At 48.0% G+C, this 23,511-nt stretch overlaps 1 protein-coding gene across 2 annotated transcripts in view; it reads right to left on the bottom strand.

Moving 5' to 3' along the window:
• LOXL2 (lysyl oxidase like 2) overlaps positions 1-8,935 on the bottom strand; it is a 163,247-nt gene extending 154,312 nt beyond the window's left edge. For both annotated transcript variants that reach the window (XM_036752881.1, XM_036752882.1), the window contains exon 1: positions 8,889-8,935. The gene's annotated coding sequence lies outside the window, so the exon portion shown is untranslated. The remainder of the gene's footprint in view (positions 1-8,888) is intronic.
• Between the last annotated feature and the right edge of the window lie 14,576 nt (positions 8,936-23,511).

Genomic DNA, 23,511 nt, shown 5'->3' with positions numbered 1-23,511 from the left:
CTTGTGAGCACTCCACTTTCCTTCCAGAGTGCCCACCCTGAGCCCAGCCACACTAGGAGTCTGGGAGATATAAATTGTAATTTGTCCTCATGCTCTTGAGGGACCCACACTCTGTTGGGGGCTGAGGGCTGGGGGGACCAGAGAAAGCCATCAGACCCAGTTGGCCTGGATTGTAAGTTCAAGGTTCTACATCAACCATAAGTGGCTTTTCTCCTGGACATCAAAGGTTCTTGGGAGAGTATCATGTATCCCTTAGAAGAAGAGTCAAAAAGGGATATAGTTCATCTGGCATGCCAGGAAGGCCTAGTGGCCCCAATCTCTTCCCCAACAATGCCTGGGATTCTACCATAAGGACCTCATTCCTAAAAGTTGAGCATTCCCATCTCGCCGCTGATACTCATAAAAGGTGATTTTCCTTGGATTAGATGCAGATTCCCCACCCCTGACTGCCAGAAAACCCTAGTCCTCTGGATGATGGGGCAGATGTACAAAGGGAGAGTGGACTTAGAATTTAAACCTTCCCAAGGCTAGTTCCAGCTGATCCTTTCATTTAATTCTCCTTCACAAACTTTATCATATTCTAGCCATACCGGCTCACAGGCTGTTTGCCCATTAGCAATATATCTCCCACCTCTTGGTCTTTGCACAAGCTGTGCCCCATCCCTGGAAATGCATGCCCTCCTCATCTCTGCCTCTCAGGATCTCTGGACTCTTCTGAGCCTCTCCTCACTCTCTACCTCCTGGAGGAGGTCCGCTAGTCATTAGTACTATCTGTCTCCTCAAATAATCATTTACATATATTTACAAGTTCATATACTTTATCTTCCAACCTCCTTGAGGGCAGGGACTGTTTTCATTTTGTCCTTATGTGATTGCCTTACACATAACACTCACTTTTTTCTTAAAAAGCCTGTTTAACTGGAGTAAGTGATAATCTTTCCCTCTCTTATAATTTTGCTGAGGGCTGGCTCTGTCTCCTGATAGTCTCTAGAAAACCATTGGAAAACAAGTCATTTCTCCTAGAGAAATCACAGAAGACTCCTTAGTGGACATCGAGACCATTTTCCTCATTGCATAAATGAGGAAAGTGAGGTGTGCACAGGGGAAGAGGCTTCTTCAAGATCAAGGCTAGGACTTAGGGCTTTAAACTCCCACTTCAGGGCTAACCAACAGGGAAACACTCCATGGAACTATCTTGATGTACATCATGGCTCCTCAAGCTCTCAAGCCTTGGTGTCCTTAAGGTAATGAGGCATTGTTGGGGGCTCTGGGGAGAAGGGGGCACTAAATTTGGATGAAGAGAGAGAAGGAGAAGACAAAGAGAGGAGAAGTTGGTACAATTTGAGAGGTGGAATGTCTAGTACTCTGCCCTAGTCAGACCATATCTATGATTCACCTTTGATTGGCTCATTTTGGGAAGGATATTGACAAATTGGAATGTGAACTGCTTTCTGAAAGTCTGGCTGATTTGTTGATAGTGGATAGTCATGAGGGAAAGACTGCTTATTGGTAGGGACTCAAGAGCTATGGCATTAGAAAAGACTGACCGAAGCCCCCCAGAGATACCCCTAGAGCCTTGATGGGGCACAGCAGCAGCCCTCTGAGGACCCAGCCTGCCAGTATGAGTGGGAGTTGGGAGAGCAACTTCAGAGCAGGCACTATATAGACCACATGAAGATAGAGTGAAATTACTGGGAATGCTTCGCTGGAGAAGCAAAGACTTTAGGGGTCATCTGGAATATCTGGGGGGGGGGCTAGAGGAAGGATGAGACAGGCTCTGTTTGGCCCCAGAAGGTCAAGGTTGGGAAAAACCTGCTAACCATCTGAGCTGTTCAGAAGTTGATTGGGCTGTCTGGAGGAGTGGTGAGTTCCCCATCATTGGAGGCTTCAAGCAAAGGCCAGACAAACATTTATCAGGGATATCACAGAGAGGATCCCTATTCAGGCGTGGCTTGCAATAGATGGCTTCTCTGTGATTCTATAAACCTCTCTATACTACCCCCCTCCCCCCAACTACAGTGTGTTATTCTGGGCAAGGCAGCTCAGTCTGGAGCCCTATGCAAGAAGCTTTGTTCCTGGTGTACCTAAAGGATTCCATTATTCAACTGCCTTACACATAAAAATGCCCACAGTGTAAGAACATAACATGAAATCCTGCCAGGAGTCACAGCAGCTCAGGATTAGAATTAATCTGTAGATAATTACATGAATTAATTGATTATTAACCATCATTCAAATTTATACAGAGCTTTGCGAAGGCTGTCACAGGTCAAGGAGTGATTAGACTTTTTCTTCTTGGCCCCAAAGAGCAGAACCAGGAGCGGGGGTGCTGGGGGGCAGGAAAATTCAGAGAGGCCATAGCCTAACAGTGATAGCAACCCCAAAGTGGAAGAAGCTTCCTTCCCAGGAAGCAGCAGCTCCCCATCCCAGAAGGTCTCCAAGCAAAGGCTCATGAATGAATGGTGCTCATGGGCTGGTGGCATTCCTCAGGTGGAAGCAGGAGGCCTGTGGGGGGGGTGGGGAAGGGGGGAGGGGTCCTCCAGAGCAGTCACCTTACACTCTCCCATACAAATGAACACTTTGACATCCAAAGAGGTGGTCCATTCGGCATGGCAGCCAAAGAATTCTGCCTGACCCAGACTATTTCTTCGGGGAGGAGGGGGTTTTCAAAGCATGGTGAGAGAGGGAATTTGCCCAGACCAAGGTTTTCTGCCTCCAAAATGAAGCCTTTGTCAGCCTTAACTGTCCATGACTGATCGGGGTTCTCTCTCTCGGCTGCCTGAGGCTCCTGCTGGAATCTCACTTTGACAGAACTATTTCCTGGTGGGGTCGATAGGCCGTCCTGGGATTGTGACTTCAATCACTTGGCTTTACGGACTCCAGGTCCAGTTATTTTAAAATAGCTAACAAGACCAAAATAGCTCCTTCCAACTCCGAGATAAGAAGACACCAGTGGGAGAGGTCAGAGAACTGGAAGGGACCTCGGGGCCAGTGACTCCATCTCCTATTTTTACCAGGGAAGGCCCTGGGATCAAAGAACCCTGGGTGATTTGCCTTGGGTCCCACAGCTAGTATTTCCAAGGCAGGATTTGAACTCCGGTCTTCCTAACTCTAAAGCCTACTCTGGATCCACTACACATGTTTCTAGAGGATGCTGGGGGTAAAATGTTGGGACTGGAGTCAGGAAGAGTCCCTGAATCACTGCCTGACTCAGTTTCCTCATCTGTAAAATGGGAATAATAGAAGCACCTACCTCCCAGGGTTAAATGAGAGGATTAAAGAAGATAATGTTTGTAAAGCACTTTACAGACCTTAAAGAAACAGAGAACTTCTTTCTCGCTGTTGTCAGTTACACTCAAGCAAAGCCAAAAGATGTGGAAAGCAAAGGCTGGAGGAAGACTCTGGGAGCTGAGCTGGTCAGCCCGGAGAGATCTGAACCTCTCTCAGACTCCCCTCTCTGGTGAGGGGGAGGCATCTAGAAGTTTGCTGAATCAACACGAATTCCACCGACCTCTTCCAGGTCAGCCTACCCCTAGCCAAAACCCAGGAATGAAATTGGTGTGTCAGGCTGCCCTGGAGGACCTAGGAGGAGGACACAAGAGGGTCTCAGTTTCTCTTCAGTGGATAGGAAGGAGCCAGAAGTCACAGCCCGAACCCAGGAGACTGCTTACTTTAACATCTATAGGGGCTTTACAGAGGACAAGCAACAAATAAACACATACAGGGGATTAAAGCACTGAAAATCCATTGATCACAGAATGTGAGAGCAGAGAGGATCCTCAGAACATGGAATGTGAATAAGGGGGAGTGTCTTAGAGCAGAGAATGTCAGAACTGACAGGGGGTTAGAACATAGATATCAGAACTGTGGGGGTTAGGGGACCTTAGAACATAAAACACCACAATGGGCAGAAGACCTTAGAAATCATCTTTTCAAAACCCAAGCCCATTTTACAGATGACAAAACTGAATTCCAGGGGAAGTGCCCTGCCTAAGGGTCTCCCAGCTCTTCAGAGGGAGAGCCAAGATTTCACCCCTTCAGTGTGGTGGGGTGCCCAGCCCAGAGGCCTTCCCATGATTCCCGCACTGCTCTGAGCTGCCTGGAGGCCATTAAAACACCAAGGGTAAGGAATACTCAGCAGCCATCCTGCACAGAAGGAGGGAGAGAGGCAGAGAGGAAGGAAGAGAGGGAGGGGGGGGGAGGAAAGAAGGAAGGAAAGAAAGACAGAAAGAAAGACAGAAAGAAGAAAGAAAGAAAGAAAGAAAGAAAGAAAGAAAGAAGAAAGAAAGAAAGAAGGGAGGGAGGGAGGAAGGAAGGAAGAAAGGAAGGAAGGAATGGAGGGAGGGAGGAAGGAGGGAAGGAAGGAAAGAAGGAAGGAAGGAAGGATTTATTAAATAAGCATTTATTAAGCACCTACTATGTGCCAGGCACTATGCTAAGCACTTAACAAACATGATCTCATTTGATCCTCACAATAACTGAGAGGTAGCTGCCATCATTATCCCCATTTTTACAGATGTGGAAACTGAGGCAGAGGTTACATAGGTCATTTGCCCAGGATCACACAGCTAATAAGAGTCTGAGGCCAGATTTGAATTCAGACTGATAACCTATATAAAGGGCTTTGCCAAACTCAAAGCACTCTATCAATGTTGGCTATTACAATTATCTTTATTTTGGGTCTAATCCTGTGATTTTATTAGTGTTGAAACTCTCCCCATTGGTCCTGAGCAAGGACTGCTAGGAAAGGCTGATGCCTGGGCACTAAGTTAAGTGACTTAGAGATTTAGTCGGGGGAAGGGGGCACCTAACCTACAAGCAGACAGAGGAGGAATGACTAGCCCAAGGTCATCCTGTTGGCAGCCTGTGTCTGAGGCTAGACCTGCACCCAGGTCCTTAAGTCTCTCAGGCTCCATCTCTGCCCTGCCAGCCCCCCAATAATGACAGGATAGTGACACTACACTGTCTCACCAGGTTATTTGGGGATCAAATGACACGGTGGGCAAGAACGCTCTGGAAGCCCAGAGGGACGGCTTGGTGAATACGACCTTGCTCCCCATCACTGGAATCCACCCCAGAATCCTGGCCAGTTCTGCAGTGCAGCCATCTCAGGCTCAGAACTGGGACTTCTGGCCACTGCTATTGGGTCATTTCCTTGGCCAGAGACAAGGCCGACAGCTGGATGAAACCAGAGCCAAACTGAGCTCAGCTGACTCCCTGACGTGACTGCTCAGTAACGGGGAGCCCTGGGCTGGGTGGGAATCAGGGCACCTCTGTTCTAGGCTTGGCTGTAGATATTGAGGAGCATCTGGGTGGTGCAGTGGATAGAGTGCCAGGCCTGGGGTCAGGAAGACCTGAGTTCAAATCTGGCCTCACTTACTAGCTGTGCGACCCTGAGCAGGTCTCTTCACACTGTTTGCCTCAGTTTCTTCATTTGTAGAATGAGCTGGAGAAGGAAACGGCAAAGTGTTCTAGAATCTTTGCCAAGAAAACCCCAAATGGAGTCATGGAGAATCAGACACAACCGAACAACCACAACACAGATTTTGAGTAAATCCCTTCAATTCAACAAGGATTTATTAGTCACCTGTTGGGCACAAGCCAAGACGCAGTACAGCACAGAGGAGGACCTGGGTTCAAGCCCTAACTCTGGACACATACTGGGTTTGTGATTTCGAGCCAATCGCTTCATCTGTAAAATGGGGATAATAACATCTGTAATCTAGCGATCTATAAGCATTTATTAAGCACCCACTATAGCCAGGCACTGTTGGGTGCTAGATATAGAAGATAAAAATCAATCAGTCTACAAAGCACTTATTAAGTCCCAACTGTATACCAGTCCCAACTGTATACTAGGTACTGGGGGAAAAAAGGCAAGAATGAAACAGTCTTTGCCCTCCAGGAGGCTACCTTCTATCCATAGTAACGATCTCCCTGAATTCCAGTGTGATGTAGTCAGTGGACAGAGTTAGCTTTGAAGACTAGAATACTTGGGTTCAAGTTTTGTTGCTGATGCACATTGGCTGTGCCATTTACCCTTTGAGTGTCTCAGGCCACTCTCTATGACAGGTCTGGACCAAATTCCTGAATGGACAAGGCGCTCTGGCCTCAGTTTCTTCATATGTAAAAGAAGGGCTTGGCTTAGCTAACTGATAAGGCTTTGTCCAGCTCCACTAACCTAAGATAGTCTGAGATATGCTCAGCCAGTGACCAAAACCTGACTGTTGGTAACTGGTCCCCAGGAGCTTTCCCAGGGCAGAGTAAAACCCAACTGCATCCTCTCTAGGCATCAGAATGTTCATTTCCTTTGCAATTTTTCCTCTTCCCTGCCGAATTGGTCTGAGAAGACCAAATGCTGGTAAAGAAGCTGACAGATACATCATGGCCAGGAACCCCTCTGTCAAAGAGACTCACCCACCTTGGGGCTCATCCAGTCTGCCGGGAGAAAGATTTTCCCACTTAGAAGACTGAGCACTGAGCTCAGAGTTAGGGGATCTAGTTCTACCATATATCAGCCTTCTGTCACTGCCTCCTTGTACCTCAGTTTCCTGGTCCATAAAATGGGGATGATAATATTTGTGGGGAAAGTCCTTTGCAAAGTACTAAATCTTCAGCTCTACAAAGGTGAGGACAGACTCTTATTTAAACTTTGCATCTCCTCCAGAACCCATCAAAGGACTCTCTCCCCATACAGTAGGGGCCTAATAAAGGTGTGATGAACAAATGAGTGAGTTGTATGGAGATATATAGACAAGTCACTTAACCTATCTGGACCTCAGTTTCCTCGTCTGTCAAATGAAGGGGTTAGATTGGACGGTCTTCTGTCTTTAAATGCTATAAATTCACTATTATTAGAGAACCAGTTGTACCTAAGCTGTGTCTGTGGGTTCAGAGGAACCATGGTACCATTGTCTAACCTTCTGGTGTTGAGATGACTTCAGAAGGGCCAAAGGCCCCCACCCAAGGCCCAGCCCCACCCCTGGGCTTCCTTAGCCCCCTAGCTTCTGCTGCCCTTTGCAGGACACAAAGAAAATCTTCGGGGCACAGATTTAGAGCTGGACAGGACTTCAGAGATCCCTAATCAAATCTCCTCATTTTACCAAGTACACTGGGGTCCAGAGATGCTATGACCTGCCCAAGGTCACACAGAGAGTAAATGACAGAGTCCCTCCTGCAGCACTCTTTCATGTAACTCTGTACAGATCATTCATTTGTTCAGCAAGCCTTTATTAAGCACTTACTGTATGCAGACAGAGCCTTTTCATGAGTATGGGAGGAGATGCCGTTTAAATAGTGGGATTTGAACCCAGGTTTTCCTGTCTTCGACTTCCATGCCATTTCTCAGTAGACAATGATGCCTCATGATGCCCTTCAACCTGAGACTGTCTGTGACCCAGGAGCTCCCATGTCCGGAACACCCATAATTCAGGCATCTTCTCCTGCAGTACAAGCTGCAGAAGCTCTGACTGGACAGCCAACCAGCTTTCTCTCCCTACAATAAACAGGGCAGTTGGAGGTCCCAGTAAAGAGTCCCAGAATCCCAGACTCTCTGAGTAGGAATCGAGTTCAGAGGTTACTTGGACCAGCCCATACCTGAACACAAATGGTCCCCAGCACATATCCCCCAGGAACCACTGAGCCTCCCCACTGTCCCCACCAACTCTGAGTCCAGCTTCACTGTCATGAGAGACAGGGGTGACCTCCCCCAACTCATATTCTATGGGGTGGGGGGTGGCCAATCGAGGAGCAAAGCAACACAGGACACTATGAAAACATGAGAATGAATGAGACTGTACCAAAAAGACTGAGAGGGACATCTTGGACTGGAGTCCCACAGGAGGATATTAGCCTATAAGGAGCCTTCCTTATCAACTGCCAGCCCTTCATTTACGGATGAAGAAAACTGACTCAAAGACGGGCATTCAGCTGGTTAGTGGCAAAGATGAGACCCTCGCTGGCTCCCAGATTCCATTTTCCAAGGTCTTAGCCTCTGTTTCCCACACACACACCCCCCATGCCTTCAGGCTTCTCTTTCCTCTGCTGCTTTCTGGATTGGGTCCAGTGAAGGGATGGACTGGTCCAGCGATCCGATAGTGTGTGTGCCTGCGTGCCCAAGTGTGCCCGTGCCAGCTGTCTAGGGTGTGTGCATCTGTGTACACGTGTGACCTTGGGGGGGTCAGTGCCAGCCCTAGCCCCCCAGAAGTCCTGTCCACACAACAGAGGGGATGGAGCCCTGGATTAAGTTGGAATCCACCAACAAGTCCTTGTTTAACACCTACTAAGTGCCAGGCTCTATGCTGGACAGCGCTGGAGTCCCAAAGACAAAAATGAAAACAGTCCCTGCCCTCAAGGAGCTTATACATGGTGGAAACATCTGCGCAGCCAAGGAGAGAAACACATATAAAGTAACTCCGGGTAGTGGGGAAGCGGGGCCTCTAATCTGGGGGCATCAGGAGGCACTTCGTGGAGGAGGTGGTGCTGGAGGCGAGCCTGGAGGGGAACGAGGGATGCTAAGTGGCACAAGAGAGGAGGGGATTCCAGAAACAAGGATAGCCTGGAAGAAGGTCACTGGTTGTGTGACCCTGGGCGAGTCCCCTTCCTTCAGTTTCCTGTGTAAAACGTGGGGATTGGGGCAGATGCCTTCTGACGGCCCTTCACGCACTGAATCTTTAGTCTAGACGCCTCTTGGATCCTCAGTTTCCCTCATCAGCCAAAGGAGCGCTTTTGAGCAGACGGTCTCTCCCAGCCCTGGCATCTCGTGATTCCAGCAATACTGCCCCTTCCTCCGACCCCTCCCCCGCTCCGTTGCCCCTTCTCCTGCTCCCCAGCTTCTCCAGCGTCTCCCCCCGGATGGGACTGTGGAGAGCGAGGGCATGGACACTTACCGAAGGTGCGGGGACTTCCTGGGAGTGGACTCCGCGCTCCGGCCGCTCCTGCCCCGCGGGTTTAGGGACTCCCGCGCTCCCTGCGTTCGCGCCCGGCTCCCAGAAGCTCCCAGGGCAGTGGCTGCTGGGGCTGCTGGGGCTGCTGGGGCTGCTGGGGCTGCTGGGGCTGCTGGGGCTGCTGGGGCTGCTGGGGCTGCTGGGGCTGCTGGGGCAGTAGCAGCGGTATCTGCGCGCTAGCTCTGGGAGCCCCTGGCCCCGCCGGGAAGCTGCTGCTGCCTCGGTGGCTCCGGCTGTTGCCCCCGCTGCCCCGCAGCCCGCGCCCTCCAGCTCCTTTTCACTGGCACCGCCCAGAAAACCCCTCCCCGGACCCACCCCCTTCCCAACCCAGGCCCGCCGCCTGGCTGCCCAGTCCCGGCCCCCTTTTGTTCTAACTTCTCTGCTGGGCTGCCCCTCCCCGATCCCCAGCACAGGCGCCGCAGGGGAGGGAAAAAGAAGGGAGGGATTGGGGCGTCCCCTACCCCTTCCCAGGTCCTTCACCCCCAGGGGTCGCGAACTATCACCACTATCCTGCGCTCAGCTGATAAAGACCACAACTCCTATTTCTGATGAGTCTTAGAAAATCCCTTCCTCACCGCTACTCTGGGAAGGCGGTGCCGTCTCCCGTCTCCGTGCCTTTGCACTGGCGGTCTGGTACGCTTGGAACGCATTCCTTGCTCACCTGGACACCTCAGAACCTTAACTCAGGTTAACCCAGTCGCCCGAGGTCTTTCATTTGCCTTTGTATCCTGCACATAGGACAGGGACTGGCACAGAGGAAGAGATGAATAAATGTTTCTTCTCTCATCGATTATCCCCATTTTACAGACAGGCACACTGGAGCTCAGGGCTGGGAAGTGACTGGGGCACACTGGGCCCCAGGGCGCACAGCAAGTCCGTGTCAGGGCCCCGAGAGGAATCCACATCTTCCTGACCTGAGGTCCATGGCTCTATCCAATTCCTGTCTGACTCTGAGCACTGCATTTGCAGCCAGAACCCCTGGGTTCCCAGATCCCAGCCTTTCCTCTTTCTAGCTGTGTGGCTATTGACGAATTGCTGCACCTCTCTGAGGCTCTCGGATTCTCGTGGTCATCTGCAGAATGGGGAGAACAGAACTCTGCATTACCTCCCTTATTTGGCAATTATAAGGAAGGCCCTGGGTAGGGAATCCTTGATAATGCTGGCAAGATCAGTTTTCTTGTACTGAGAGCTGGTCTCAGCTCTGAGTTCTGAACTGGTCACATGGCCAGACCTTTGGGAAAGTCCTGTAACATGTTTCCTCATCTGTAAATGGAAGGAGTGGCCTGGAAGACCCTGAAGGTCCTTTCTAGGTCCACATCTGTGATGTTAGTCAACAATGGTTCACTAGATGTGGTTTTATCCATGGGATTGGCATGAAAGAAGAGGCCTGACCATTTGCTTTGCTCCTGCATTACCCTTGTTTCTACTCTGTCTCCTCCCTTTGAATGGAGCTCCTTAGGAGCAGGATCTGTCTTCCTTTTCCATGGGTACCCTCTCTGCACAGTGCTTGGCACATAGTAAGCACTTTATGCTTCACTTCGCACCCAGCTGCATTCCTCTGGCCTTTTCCATCATTCTCCAGGAACCTCTTCAGCCCAGGAATTCGAGCCTCACTCAGCATCCTCTGCCCTGGGGCCCTTCCCTCTGATTAGAGGCTCCCCTTAGAATCTCCATGTAAGGAAGGCAGCCAGGCCAGCCACCTCTTCACTTCCCACCAGGCCCCTCGGGACATCTCCATCATATTCCTATCCCTGATAACTTTCCTCCCCTCCCCCTTCAGCTTCCTTTTATGTTCTGTCTTCCCCTATTAGAATGTGAGCTTCTTGAGAGCAAGAACTGTATTTTTCCTTTCTTTGTATCCTCAGAGCTTGGCACATAGTAGGTGTTAATAAATGTTTGTTAACTAACTGATTCATCCATTTATCTGTACATTCATTCATCATTGCATTTCAGCTTAGCTCGAAATCTCCATTGGAATGTCCCAAGGGCTGGTGACTGGCATGGTGCTGTTAGACAAGGTATTCATGTTTGGATATAAGCATAGATGTCATACTCCAAAAGGTTGGGAGTTGACACACCCAGAATTCAAAGACATCAGGTGACTGAGTCAGCTCTGGTGAGAAGAGATATGATAGGAATTAAGGGAAAATATCACCCTTGGGTTCAGCAACTAAATCCAAATTCACAAGGGCAAGATGGAAGATGTGTAACTGAAGCATAGTTTTTCTTAAAATAAAAAAAGGATGGATTTTTGTGGCCTGGATGGAGAATGGAGCCAGTGGCAGCTGAACAAGTGAAGACAGCCTTAAGTTGTCTGGAGAGAGGCAGAGAGCCCAGGAAGGAGGAAGCGACAGCCACTCTATCCTCTGCCCTGGTCAGGTCCCAGAAGGACTGTTGTGGTCGGCTCAGATGTCGCCTGTTAGGAAAGACATTGACAAGCTGGAGCTCGTCCCAAAAAGAATAACCAGGATGATGAAGGGCTCTGAGCCCCTGCGAGCCCCACAAGGATGGAGTGAAAGACATGGGGATGTTTAAGCCAGTAAGAGAAGGATTAGGAGAAACACAGTAGCTTTCTTTGGAAGAAGGGATAGGCTCATTCTGCTTGGTCTCAGAAGATGTACCAGAGCAGTGGGTGCAAGATGCTGAGAGGCAGATTTGGGAGGGGGCAGGAAAACCTTCCTAATGATTCAGCCCCTAAACTGCTTTGCCTCTCTAAGAATATGATAGTTAAAGGCACTTTGTTCCCGAGTCTCCAGGGCTGTGAGCACCAGCCTGACACCCAAATGTTAAAGGATTATAATTCCAATTATAGATTATTTTCCTATAAAAGTTGAATGGATTGTCTTAGAAAAGTAACAAGCAGCAAGGTAGCAGGTGGGTAAAGTGCTGGGCTTGGAGTTCAAATCCTGTCTCATATACATACTGGCCAGCAACTTGGGCAAGCCCTTTAACCTCAATGAACCTAAGTTTCTTCATCTATAAAATGGTGGTGATAACAGCACCTGCTTCCCAAGACCTTTGTGAAGCTCACACAAGACAACATACGCAGAATGTATAGAAATGGAAGCCGGCGTTATGATTGGTTCCTTCCTCTGTGGAGGTGTTGGAGAAAAGGCCGGACCACCACTGGGCAAGGATGTTGCTGGTGACTGCTTCTTCCCTAGATTAGATGAGATGGTCTCTGAGGGTCCTTTCTGTAACCAGATTCTGCAGTTCTGGACATGCTACTCCTCTGCTCAAAAGTCCCTAATGGCTCCCCATTGCCTCCCAATTAAAACAACATGACACCACCCAACTTTTTTCAGGCTTATCTACTGATTTCCAAGCATAATTCCAGTCCAAATTCCCTTCTTCTCTCCCCCCACCCCCACCCCAAATCAGCCAATCAAGCCAATAAGCATTTATGGAGCACTCACTGCATCCAGGCACTTGAAGTCATACACAACAAAGGCTTCCACACCTCTGTCCCAATGCCTGGAATGTCCTCCTGCGCTGCTCCTACTGCTAAAGTCCAACTTAAATGCCACTGCCTCCATGAAGCCCCCTTGACCCACCCAGGATGGTAGGCACTATGACTACCCCCATTTTCCAGATGAGAAAAGAGAAAGTCCAAGTGATGAAGTGACTTTTCCAGACCCACACACAGCTGCTAGGTCTCGGGCATAAGGATTTGAACTCAGGTCTCTCCTGACCAGAGAGAGCTCTTTCTACCACTAGTATCAAGTGCTTTGTAAAGCTTAAGAAACCATTTTAAAAGTGGATTGTTATCGTTGGCGGTGGCTTGGAGCCATCTTCTTAGGCAGAGAAAAGCCGAAAGGCGGGAGGGGGGACACACGACAGTCCCGGGGGACACACGACAGTCCCGGGGGACACGACAGTCCCAACTTGACTTTGCCCAGATCCTGGAGTGTCAGCTTTGGTCCTGCCGCCACCTAGTGGCCATAACTTCCAACTGCGTGACTTAGGGGCAAAGGAGTATTGGGAAGGGGAGAACGCGTCACATGCATGTGTTAAAGCTGGGACTCACACCAGATTTCTTGATCCTGCTTGAACTTGGGCAAGTCACTTAATTTTGCCTTGATTTCTTCATCAGCCAAATGAGAGGATTGGACTCACCGGCCTGGTGGTTAGGCTATGATATTATGACCTGGTTCTGCCACTTAAAATCTGTGTGGGCAAGTCATTTGAACTCCTTGGGGCTCAATTTCCTCACATGCAAAATGAAAGAACTGGAGGAGATGTCTTCTGAGGTCCCTTCTAGCCAATCGCATGGCTTCCCCCAAACCTAGGACCCCCTAAACTGCCTTGCCTCTCTAGGAGTACGATAGTGAAAGGCACCTTGTCTGGAAGCCTGAGTGTTTGAGGCATGAGGGCTGTGAGCACCAGCCTGACACCAAATATTAAAGGATTATAATTCCAACCACGGATTGTCTTTTCCTACAGTAGCTCAGCCACAGTCTTTCATGTTTCAGACTTTGCCCTCTCTTAGCGTTCTTCCTTCCTCTGCCTTGTCTTCTGTCTTCTCTCCTTCCCTCTTCCCTCCCTTTTTTCTCTCCCCATCCTACAGGATGGTCATAGGATCAAACAGAGCCTTAGAGCTGGAAGAGAACTTAGAAGACTTGAGTCCAACCTCATTTTACAGATGAGGAAACTGAGGCACTGGAAAGTTAAGAGACTTGCCCAGGGTCACACAGCTGGAAAGTGTCTGATTGGATTCAATAGCCATTGAGTTTGCTGCCAACTATGAAAATTCTGTGATTCTTTCCACTGCCTTTCCTTAGTAAAGAGAAACAAAGATTTCTATGCCAAGAGTGCAAACAGAGGAATGTTGTAAGCTTCAGCCTTCCACCACAGCATACCTGGCAAGTGACCTTTGCTTGAATGCGTCCATTGAGCAAGAACTTCCCTCCCCCCCAAGGCAGTCCATTCCACTTTGAGGCAGCTCGATCTGGTTGCAAGTTTTCCCTTATACCCAGCCTAAATTGGCTCCTTTGCCGCCATTACATCTAGTCAGGGGCCAAGCAGAACAAGTCTCTTCTCTATTATGGTCCTTGAATCACTCAATTGAATATGAGCTGTTCTTCTTTATCCCTTCTGCCAATTCATGTTGAGTTTTCTCTTGTCAAGGCTTAACAACCCCAACTGTGTCAGCTGATCCTTCTATGGCATGGATTTGAGATCCTTCACCATCTTGGGTGCCCTCCATCCTGACCATCCTCCAGCTTATTAAGGTTCTTCCTAAACCATGAGCTTCTGCCCTGAACCCATTATACAGATGAGGTCTCATGAGGCAGAGAGGATGTCTCTATGCACATGTCCTCCAGCGCTCTAGCCCACATCACCAACTGCCAGGTGGATGTCTCCAATGAAAGGCATCTCAAACTCATCGTGTCGAGAGTGAAATTCATTATTGCTCTCCCTAGACCCACCCCTTTTACAAGCTTCTTGATTTCTTTTGAGGACAGATTCCTTCTTCTAGGTGCCCAAGTTCACGGCCTTGGGGCCATCCTCGACTCATATCCAGTTGCGGAGTCTTGTTAATTCTACAGTGCGATCTCTCTGCTCACAGAGCCATCACTCCAGTTCAGGGCTCCCTTAGCATCCTCCTGCTTGGATTCTCATATCTCACACTCTCTTCCCTTTAATCCTTCCTCGAACCAGCTGCCAAAACAACCTTCCTAAAGCACAAGCTTGACCATGCTGCTCTGATTCAAGAATCTTCAGGACATCCCTATTGCCTCTAGGATACAATGCAAATTGCACAACTCGGTATTCGAATCTGAAAGTTCCAATGAAGCTTCAGTTAACCTTTCCAGGATTCCTGCATGTCATTCCCCTTTGCACATGCTATGTTCCTACCCAACTGGTCTACTTAACTTTGTGTGGTCTTGGCATTCCATGCCCTTCTTTCCTACCTCCTGTGGCTGGAATGCACTCCCTCCTCATCTGTGTGTCTGAGAATCCCTAGACTCCTTCAAGGTTCAACCAAGGAGCTGCCTTCTACAGGAGTGGTCCCCAACCTTTTTTAGTCTCTATACACCTCGGCTTTGACCTAAGCTTTCTGTGCTTCCTATTCAGTATAAAACAAAATAAATTCTAGAGTTAACCATGTGTATACATCTAAGAAGTAAATATCAAATAAGGAAATTAATTTTCATTTAAAATTTTTTGAATACATGACTTTTTTCCACCAAAACTGTTTGATTTTGGGATATTTCAAGCTAATATGGTTACTTACCATTTATTCCTCATGCCCTCTTACAAGCTTCTCATGATCCCTAAGGATATGTACCCTAGGTTGGGGCCATCCCTTGGCTCACTTGCTAAAGAGGTCTACTCGCTGAATGGGTGTTATCTCACTCACAGTGAGCACCTGAAAAAACCTTAGCCTAAAAAGGGCCAGGGTCTCCCATTGCATCCTGGGCCATCTCCAGTCATCCTGGTGAATGTCAGGCCACTGGACCCAGACAGCTCTGGAGAAGAAAATGAGGCTGGGGACCTTGCACAACCCTCTCTCACTCAAATCAAAGTCAACTGCAAGTCATGTCATCATTGCCCTGATGTCATTGTCCTCTTCAGGAATGAAGGACAAACACAACAACCCTAGTTTGGGAATCCCTGTCCTAAAAGAAGCTTTCTCTGATCTCTTTAATTGAAGGCTCTCTCTCAAATGATCACATACATGTCTCCTTGTGTACATACTGGACTTTCCAGGAGTCAGCCATTAAACATTAAGTGCCTACTATGTGCCAGCTCATAGTAGGTGCTTGCCTTTTAGGTGTTTGTTGGGTTGGATTGGATTGAATTGGATGGGGAGGGGGTGTCCAGGAAGGCATGTTGGGGGAGGTGGGTCTGAAATTGGGTCTTGAAGATGGGCATAACCTAGATCATGGGATGGTAGATTCAGAATGAGAAGGGACCCTGGAGATCATCTAATGCAGCCTCCTCATTTATAGGAAGTGAGTATAATCAGGGCAACCCCTCCCAATAGCTCTGGCTAAAGTACACCCCAACACAGAGCCTGGATCTGGACTCATCCAGTGCCACGTTGGCCCTGACTCTCTCTGATGCCCTATGTGTGCTGGCTGATGCAATAGTTCCTTGGCTCCCCATGTTGGGGAAGGAAGGAGGGAGAAGTTGATGGGGAGGATGACGCAGCAAAGAGGATTGATCTCTAAGCCAGGGAGAACAGCCCATCCAGTAAACTGTAAAAAATGTGGCTCAGCCCTCTGGTTCTCTCCCTTCCCTTTCCTTCCTCTCCCCTTCTCTCTTCTCTCTTTGTCTGTCTCTGGAACCTATAGCTTGTACCTTTCCCTATCTGGGACTTCCTACTCCCTGCACCCTGCAGTTATGGGGGCTTGGAAGAAATGCACTTCCTAGGTGAGCCAAAGGGTCCTTTTTCTGACTGCCTCTGGCTTTGTGCTTCTTTCTATGAGTGTAGGAGCAATCCTGGGAGATGGACTTTTGGGGGGTGGTCACCATGGGAGCTCCTCCCTCCTTCTTAAATTGGTGTTGTTCCGCCTTCATTCTTGAAGGGGACCAATGAGGATAGTGGTATCTTGACCCCTTGACCAATGAGGACCACCAGGAGGTTGGTATCTTCACCACTTGAACAATGAGGACCACCAGGAGGGTGGTGTCTTGACCACTTGGCCAATGAGGACCACCAGGAGGTTGGTATCTTGACCATTTGACCAATGAGGACCACCAGGAGGGTGGTGTCTTGACTTGCAAGTGAATTGATTTGATGACCACTGAAGGAAGATGAGTTTAATCCCTGGCTTGGCTTGCCAGAATATATGGACCTTGGGGAGCTGTTTGAATAATGCCACACAAAGGTAAAGGGGAAATGCCAACTCAGCATTTGGACCTCAGCTCAAGCAGCACATCTCATGTTTTTGTGTTTAAAGTATCAACCACCCTGGAAAATATCATAATCCTTTTTGTTGAAATAATTGCCAATGTGCATCTTTTGTATGTAAGAAATAAAGAGCTGTCCTATATGTGATCTGCATAATATGTAGAGCACTCTTGCACTCTCTTTTGGAAGAGACCTTAGACATGGGTCAAATCTGAGCTTTAAGCGATTCTTCCCAGGGCTTCAGTGTTGGGTGTAGAGTCAAAGAGGGCAAGAAAAAGAGCCTGACCCCTCTCTACAGAGGCCAGGGAGATACATAGGCAGAGCTAGGAGTCTCTTGAGGAGAAGGCAAGCCCTTCAGTCCTCCTCTTCCCCCACCCCTGCCCAGCAGTCATTTTGTGGTGGAACCTTCAGATGAAGGAGTTAGAATGACCCTCTCCATGGCACACAGGAAACAAGTGAATAGCAGAATCAGGATTCTGGGGTCCTCAGATCCAAATCAAGACTTCTTTGTCCTCCATCATGCTGGAGGGTGGCATGACATTAGCAAAAAAAAAAGAGACCCCCCCATTAGCATGAGAATCCATGAAAAGTTAGGAAAGAAAAGTCATGCCACCTTCGTGGTTTTGCCAAGGGCCAGCCCTGGCCCCCTGTATTAGACAGCTGTGTCCATAAATCATTCTCACCCCATTGGGAGGAGAGGACAGAAGGAGAGGAGAGAGACATTCTGTTAACAGCTGCAGGAAGAAAAGAAAAAGAAAAGAAAAGCAGGTTTGGGTTGGAGCCTTAGTCCCAGACACCTTGATCCTGCCAGGTCTGTCTACCTTCTCTGAGAGGACGGGCCTGATCCAGTTGTGATTCAGCAGAGAATTGGGGGGAGGGGGGATGACGGAGAAAGGAAGGAGATAGTGAGAGAGAAATGGAGAGAGATGGGAAAAGAGGAGGAGGAAGAAAGAAGTGGGGGAAGACAGAGAGGGAGAGATGGAAAGAAAGAGGGAGATATAGTTTTGTGTGTGTATGAGAGAGAGACAGAGAGATAGAGGGAGAGACAGAGACACAGAGAGAGAGACAGAGACAGAGAGAGAGAGAGAGGGAAGGAGGGAGGGAGGGAGAAAGAAAGAAAGAGAGAGAGAGAGAGAGAGAGAGAGAGAGAGAGAGAGAGAGTGAGAGAGAGAGAGAGCACACACTGGAGGTGGGGAGCCTGGACCAGACAACAACGGAAGCATTTTCTCAGAGGCAGACGGAAGGCCAACCATGGGCTGGTCTGTGGCTGGATCCACGATCCCAGCCAGCCACTGGCCCAGTGAAAGCAATGACAATCCTCTGGAAAAAATGCATGCTCATGAACCCAGGTAGAGGCAGGGTTGCTTAAGGTCGCCGTCTGACTCACAGGACGGTGATGTGTCAGAGCTGGACAGGACCTCAGGTCTCTCTCAGCCATATACCCGAGTGCCTATGAGCTTTTCCAAGCCCCTCCTTTTACCTTTGGGGAAACTGAGGTCTGGAAATGTGGCCCTGAGTGAGAGAAGCTGAGTCTAGCCTGGGACCCCGCACATCCAGGCTCCTGGTACAGCCCTCTTTCCCTCCCACAAGGTCCCCCTGAAGCAGTTCCACCCACGGATATTGACTGGGTACCAGTGAAGGACCCAGCAAGGTAGGTCAGCAGAGGAAGGGGAGTCGAAAAGAGACAGGAGGCCAGGGTCGAGGCCGGCACAGGCTGCCTTGTGTTGTCTGGGAGGCGGGTCTTTGGGTCCTAACTCTAGACCTAGAAGGGACCCATAGAAGGGACCTCAGTTGGCATCTAGTCAGAGGCTCATAAATCCAGAGGTGGGGAGGGACCTTGGGTGCCATCTGGTCCAACCATTTGCAGATGAGGAAACTGAAGCCCAGGGACATTAAATGATTTGGTGGTAAGCATCAGAGGCAGAATTCGAATCTAGATCTTCCAATGCTTCTTTTTCCCATAGTGCCACAGCTGCTTCCCATTACTCATCTCGGCGTAGGAGGACTTGACCCCTCCAGTTCCCATCAGGCATCTTTTGCTCTCACATATATGGGACATAGTGATTTCCATTCCTTTCTGGCAATAATCCCCGCCTTGGAGCAATTTATATTTGAAAAAAAAAAAGCATTTGGGGAGAAGGCAAGGGAGGGCATCATTGATGGTAGAATTTCAGGCATCCTTGATGGAGATCACAGCAAGAAAGGACCTAAGAGGACTTTTAGTCCAGCCTTCCTTATCTTACAGATGAGGAAACTGAGGCCCAGGGGGGTTAAGCAACTTGTCTGGGGTCACACAGGTAGTTAATGGCAGAGCCAGGATTTGAACCCTCGTCCTGTGACTACAAAACCACACTAGGTAAATTACTCTTTTAAATCTCTTTTCATGAGTCTGAATTTGGCTGAGAAAAGAGTGGAACGGCCTGGAACCAAGTCCTGATTCTGTCACCAACAAGCTGTGAGACTTTGGACTATTCACCTCCCCACTGGCAAAATGAGGATTTGGGTTGTACTAAGGTGCCTCTTTCTGCAATTCCCCATTAATCCCAGTGCCACCTTCTTCAGGAGCCCTTTTCTGATCCCTCCCCATCACTCCTCCCCCTCAAATTATCCAGTATCTGTTGTGTATGTTTTTTGTGTGTACATGTTAGATGTATGTACATTCATACACATATGCACATGCGTGTTGTTATTCAGTCATTTTTCAATCATGTCTGACTCCTCACGACCCCATTGGGGGTTTCCTTGGCAAAGATACTGGAGTAAGTGATATGTCATTTCCTTCTCCAGCTCATTTGAGGAAACTGAGGCAAACAAGGTTAAGTGACTTGCCCAGGGTCACACAGCTAATAAGAGTCTAGGGTCAGATTTGAACTCAGGAGGACGTCTTCTTGACTCCAGGACCAGCGCTCTGTGCACTATGGCGCCCCCTAGCTTCCCGTGTATGTATGTGTGCATAGAGACAGACAAAGACAACACCAGTGTACACCCATAGGCTGTCTAACCCCATGGATTGTAAGCTCCTTGAGGGCAGGGACTGTCTTTTACCCTTTTTTGTATCCTCAGGACTTAACACAGTGTCCGGCACATAGTAGGACTTTAAGAAATGGTTATCGATTGATTCATTGAAATGAGATAATATTTGTAAAGCGCTTTGCAAACCTTCAGTGTTCTACATGAATGCTGGCCGCGATTATTACTGTCGCTAGTGTTCAGGCTGGCCCACCCCTTGCTGTTGCTTCTTAACTGGCCCAGTTACTCTTCCTGTCTTCCATGATGTTGGCTACATTCCTTCTGTGCAAGTCGTTACTGATAATATGCTGCCCCTTTCTTAAACCTACTATATGTCTTTCCCACTATTGTTTATATCACCCGAAATTTTGAAATCATTGGAGAACAGGGTGTTCCATGATTCGCAACCATAGGACTTTAGCAGGAAAATATTGGAGTTAAAAAGGAGGGGTTCTACCACAGGGAGTAGCTTGGAATCATGAAAAAATGCTTGGCAATATCCCAACTTCAATACAGCTCGTTCTCCTCCTCTTCCATTCTGGGCCAGGTCACATTCATCTTCATCGCCTGGCCAAGACATCTTAACTAATAGACCAGCTAAGCAGCTTGTCCATTCAAGGGCATCTTATGATTCTGCATCCACTTGATTTGTCCCAAATGGATCTCATCTCTAGAGCGAGTGTGAACCTCATTGAGGAAGACCAGTAGTGTTCCCCCACTGGATGCCATCAGCACCATGTTATCTCAGACAAGAACACCCCATCTTCTATAGGGAATCTCTCTTCCCTTTGGGCTTGGTGCAGGTATTCTTCATGACAGTGGGAAAAACTTTGGGGGGGTAGCTGTCTCCCTATTTTATGTCTCACTTGTTGTTGATACTCAGAGTCCTGGCAAACAAAGCAATCTGGGCTCTTCACATCCATCAGTGAGTCTTAAACAACCTTCAGATATGTAATGGAGGAATCCCTGCTTTTTAAAGATAAAAAATACAGTATTCTTTTGCTATCCACTTTGCTGCTGCTTCATCCAGATAGAGACTATGTGCTGGAGAATGTGACTGTCTGGGCTCTGGAGCCCCTCCGTGGGGCCCATGCTGTCCTCATTGGTGAGCATCTCTCACTTTCTCATAGCTAGGCTAGCTCCAGCCACCTTGACCATCATCTCATCTTCTGCCCTGCTGCCACATCTCCCTGGTACTTTCCAAATGGGGAACCATATTCAAATCAATACCACTATGGTTACAGGAAAAATTGTGGCTTCATTAATAATCCCTGCAATTTTCCAAACCAAAATATTCCTCTTCCAACATCACTCTTCTTTATACGTTAGAATGTGAGATCGTTTTCATTATCACCACTGTTATTCAATACGGTACTAAAAATGTTAGCATTAGCAATAAGAGAAGAAAAAGAAATTGAAGGAATTAGAATAGGCAAAGAAGAAAGTAAGTTATCACTCTTTGCAGGTGATATGATGATTTACTTAGAGAATCCTAGAGAATCAAGTAAACAACTACCTGAAATAATAAACAATTTTAGTAAAGTTGCAGGATATAAAACAAACTGACATAAATCCTCAGCTTTCCTATATATTACTAACGAGGCCCAACAGCAAGAAGTAGAAAGAGAAATTCCATTTAAAATTACCGTAGACAGAAAATTTGGGGGAGCCTACCTGCCCAAACAAACACGGGAACTTTATGAACGCAATTACAAAACACTTTTCACACAAATAAAGTCAGATCTAAGTAACTGGGAAAACATCAGGTGCTTGTGGTTGGCCTGCACTAATATAATAGAAGTGACAATTTTATCCAATTTACTTGTTTACTTCACTTGTTTACTCTGCCATATCAATTAAACTACCAAAAAAATATTTTATAGAGCTAGAAAAAATAATAACCAAATTTATCTGGAAGAGCAAAAGGTCCGGAATATCAGGGGAATTAATGAAAAGAAATGCTAGGGAAGGTGGCCTAGCCATGCCAGATATTAAACTGTCCTATAAAGCAGCAGTCATCAAAACTACTTGGTACTGGCTAAGAAACAGAGTGGTGGATCAGTGGAATAGGTTAGGTATACAAGACACGGTAGTCAATGACTATAGTAATCTACTGTTTGATAAACCCAAAGAATCCAGATTCTGGGATAAGAACTCACTATTTGACAAAAACTGGAAAACAGAATGGCAGAAACTGGGCATTGACCAATATCTCACACCATATACGCCAAAATAAAATCAAAATGGATGCACAACTTAGATATAAAGGCTGATACTATAAGCAATCTGGGAGAGCAAGGAATAGTTTACCAATTAGAATTATGGAAAAGAATTCATCACACAACGAGAGATAGAGAGCATTATGAAATGCAAAATGGATAATTTTGATTGCAGCAAATTGAAAAATTTTTGTACAAACAAAGCCAATGCAACCAAGATAAGGAGGGAAGCAGAAAATTGGGAAAGAATTTTTACAACCAGTGTCTCTGATAAAGGCCTCATATCTAAAACATACAGGGAACTGAGCCAAATTTATGGAAATACAAGTCATTCCCCAGTTGATAAATGGTCAAAGGATATGAACAGGCAGTTTTCAGAGGAAGAAATTAAAGATACCTATAGGCATATGAAAAAATGATCTTTATCACTATTGATTAGAAAAATGCAAATTAAAACAACTCTTAGGTATCACATCTCACCTGTCAGATTGGCTAACATGACAAAACAGGAAAATTATAAATGCTGGAGGGGATGTGGGAAAATTGGAACACTAATGCATTGTTGGAGTTGTGAACTGATCCAACCATTCTTTCTTTTTTTTTTTGCTTTTTGGCAGGGCAATTGGGGTTAAGTGACTTGCCCAAGGTCACACAGCTAGTACTTGTGTCAAGTGTCTGAGGCCGGATTTGAACTCAGGTCCTCCTGACTCCAGGGCCGGTGCTCTGCTGACTGCGCCACCTAGCTGCCCCCAGATCCAACCATTCTGGAGAGCAATTTGGAACTTTGCACAAAGGGCTATAAAAATGTGCATATCGGGGCGGAGCCAAGATGGCGGCTGGTAAGCACGGACTAGAGTGAGCTCCGTACCCGAGTCCCTCCAAAAACCTATAAAAATGGCTCTGAACCAATTCTAGAATGGCAGAACCCACAGAACAGCAGAGGGAAGCAGGGCTCCAGCCCAGGACAGCCTGGATGGTCTCTGGGTGAGGTCTATTCCACACGGAGCTGGGAGCTGGGAGCTGGGAGCTGGGAGCTGGGAGCTGGGAACGGAGTGGAGCAGAGCCCAGCCTGAGCGGCGTGGACGATCCAGACCAGAAGTGGGGCGGAGGGGGCCCTAGCGCTCTGAATATGTGAGCTGCGGCGGTTACCAGACCCCTCGACCCACAAACACCAAAGACTGCGGAGAAGGTTAGTGGGAAAAGCTGTGGGAGTGGAAGGAGTTCGCGGTTCGGCTTCCAGCCCCGGGGGGCAGCGGAGGTGGGGCAGCTACAGCTGTTGTTACTTCCGGCTCCGGGCCCACCTGGTGGGAGGAATTAAGTGGCGGATCAGAGCAGGAGTGCAACAGCCTGCTGAAGATCTAAGCCCAGTCTGGACTGGGGGTCCTTGGGGAAGGAGGAGTGCGGCTCTGACAGAGCTGGCACCTCCCCCCCAAACGTAGAACATAGAACTCGTTAGTCTACAAGCAGTCATACCCCA

The sequence above is a fragment of the Trichosurus vulpecula genome, chromosome 3, assembly GCF_011100635.1.
Source record: "Trichosurus vulpecula isolate mTriVul1 chromosome 3, mTriVul1.pri, whole genome shotgun sequence".
Lineage (NCBI taxonomy): Eukaryota > Metazoa > Chordata > Mammalia > Diprotodontia > Phalangeridae > Trichosurus > Trichosurus vulpecula.
The sequence above is the reverse complement of the archived record's forward strand: the minus strand, read 5'-3'. Positions and strand labels throughout refer to the sequence as shown.